This window comes from Apium graveolens, chromosome 11 (assembly GCF_009905375.1).
Source record: "Apium graveolens cultivar Ventura chromosome 11, ASM990537v1, whole genome shotgun sequence".
NCBI classification, from domain to species: domain Eukaryota; kingdom Viridiplantae; phylum Streptophyta; class Magnoliopsida; order Apiales; family Apiaceae; genus Apium; species Apium graveolens.
In genome coordinates, this window is record NC_133657.1 from 52,732,867 (window position 1) to 52,735,127 (window position 2,261).

General features: G+C 37.1%; 1 non-coding gene across 1 annotated transcript; it reads left to right on the forward strand.

Annotated features, from left to right (window-relative positions):
* Positions 1 to 403: 403 nt before the first annotated feature.
* LOC141699364 (small nucleolar RNA R71) lies at positions 404 to 510 on the forward strand. Its single transcript, XR_012565833.1, has one exon. It is a non-coding gene; the product is annotated as a small nucleolar RNA R71 (small nucleolar RNA).
* Positions 511 to 2,261: the final 1,751 nt, after the last annotated feature.

Here is a 2,261-nt window from a genome sequence, read left to right on the forward strand (position 1 = left end):
AATGGCTGGCACAGGTTGCTGCGAACGCTGAAAGTTGCTCAGAAAATCAGCTGATTCACTAGAAATTGCGCACTGATCAGTCTCGTGGGCACCAGCACAAAGCTCACAGACACTAGCGATTTGATTAACTCCATAATTAGCCTAACTGTCCACCTTCATCGTTAAAGCCTTAAGTTAGGCAGCTATAGCAGTTGCTGCATCTAACTCCAGAATTCCTACTACCTTTCCCTGAGTCAGTCTCTAGGAAGGATTCTGGTACTCATTGGCAGCCATCAGTTCAATAAGTTTATAAGCTTCATCGTAGCTTTTAGCCCACAAAGCTCCTCCTGATGCTGCATCAAGCATGGGTCTAGAAGTAGCACCCAATCCAATGTAAAAATAGTTAATAATCATCCAATCAGGCATGTCATGGTGTGGGCACTTCCTTAGCATCTCCTTATATTGATCCCAAGCCTCACACAGAGATTCCCCAGTTTGTTGAGCAAACTGAGTAAGAGCATTCCTGATTGCAGAAGTCTTTGCCAAAGGGAAGAATGTAACACCCCCAGATCCGGGGTCGGGGATCCGGGTCGTCACGGTCTTTCTTTCCACAATATCACTTCACTTAATTAATAATAAATAACCTTATGCTGTGACCCCACACTAACACACACCACAACCCGTTATAGTCTCAGAGATGAAATTTAAATAAGTACAAGTCTTTGAATCCACAATTTAAAAGTTATTACAACCCAAAATGATTACTTGATAAATTTACAGTTAATTGCCATTATCTGCCACAAGTTATAATTATACATAATTGATTCTCAAAAGTAGATGGTCTGATCTACAATAGATCTACCTCTGCAGCTATAGCAGCTACAACATCAACGGGAAGACGCGGGACGCTTCCCACGCGCTTGCGCTGGGTCTGCTGGAGTCTGGCCATCTTTCCTAACTGTTGTTGTGTGATGAAAGAAGAAAGCAAGGGTGAGCAGCAAGCCCACCAAAATAATATGTATAATGATTTACAATATATGAGCCTACTCATAATACTCATGAAAGTCTTGGTCAAAAGAAATGAACCAAGTTGATAACTTAATGCGATGAAGTCGCAAAATATTCAGTATATATACATATATACTTTTCAAAATATTGGAAGTCCTCTTCCATGCATAATATACACAAAGTCCTAGTGTGTAACTGTATGAAAAAAATATCGTTACAAGGTGATCTCATATATCTAACCTTGTCTCAACGTTTTTCTGAAAATCTTTGTCATACATAAGACAATTATTAATTAGATATAAGTTTAAAAGATGAGGTTACCAAATACCCTAATATACTTATATCTTTCCCAATACTACTTGAACTACCACCGTTCAAGTTATAATCAGTTTCAAAAGTTCATCACATAGATGAGACTACAAGACAAGATTTGAATAGATTCAATCTTTGAAATATTATTGAATGAAATAAAGTTACGAGATACTTTATTTAGTCCCGATATATATATATCCACATATATATATCTCTTAAACATTTCCTGGAACCTCTGTTATGTAAAGTATGAACAGAGTTTGAAACATCCAATGAATTTTGGAAAGGAAAAGAATTTTGGCATAAACCCGATATCTCGCTGATCAGGCAAAGATACCAATAAGTAACCTTTTCTACTGTAGATGGATGAATTCCTCACCGGTCATCACCCTGGCCGCATTAGGACCTCGCGCTAGACCGTACCCCGGCCCCTCACGCGTTGATGGACTGCCACCCAGCCACTTACACAATAATAGACCGTACCCCGGCCTGTCGCTTATGCCGACTCAATCAAATGGACTTACTTCCCGAACATTGGGCAAGTAATCAAATTGTTTTCTCAAAACAGCAACCTCGTTGCGAATATAAAATACACCACAGAGCCGGATTCCCCAGGTTTTGAGCGAGTATTTAAATCCCCTTAAAAGGAAGATCTTAAATATAAAAAAAAAAGTTTTGGGATCCGCTCTGACTTTTACAAATCATTTTGAAGATTCGAAAACACTTGAAAGAGTGTTTGGAGTAAAGCTGATTTAATGAAGTAAATCAGTCCCCAGAATATTTAGAAAATGACTGAATATTATTATTTAAATAATATTCCCATAAAGAATAGTCTTTATAAAAATAATTGAAGTAGAAGTATTAAAATTTATACTTGAAACGAGTATTAAATAACCAAAGATATACTTATATGAAAGTATTATCTTTATTTGAATAATCGAAAATAAGTTTGATTATTAACA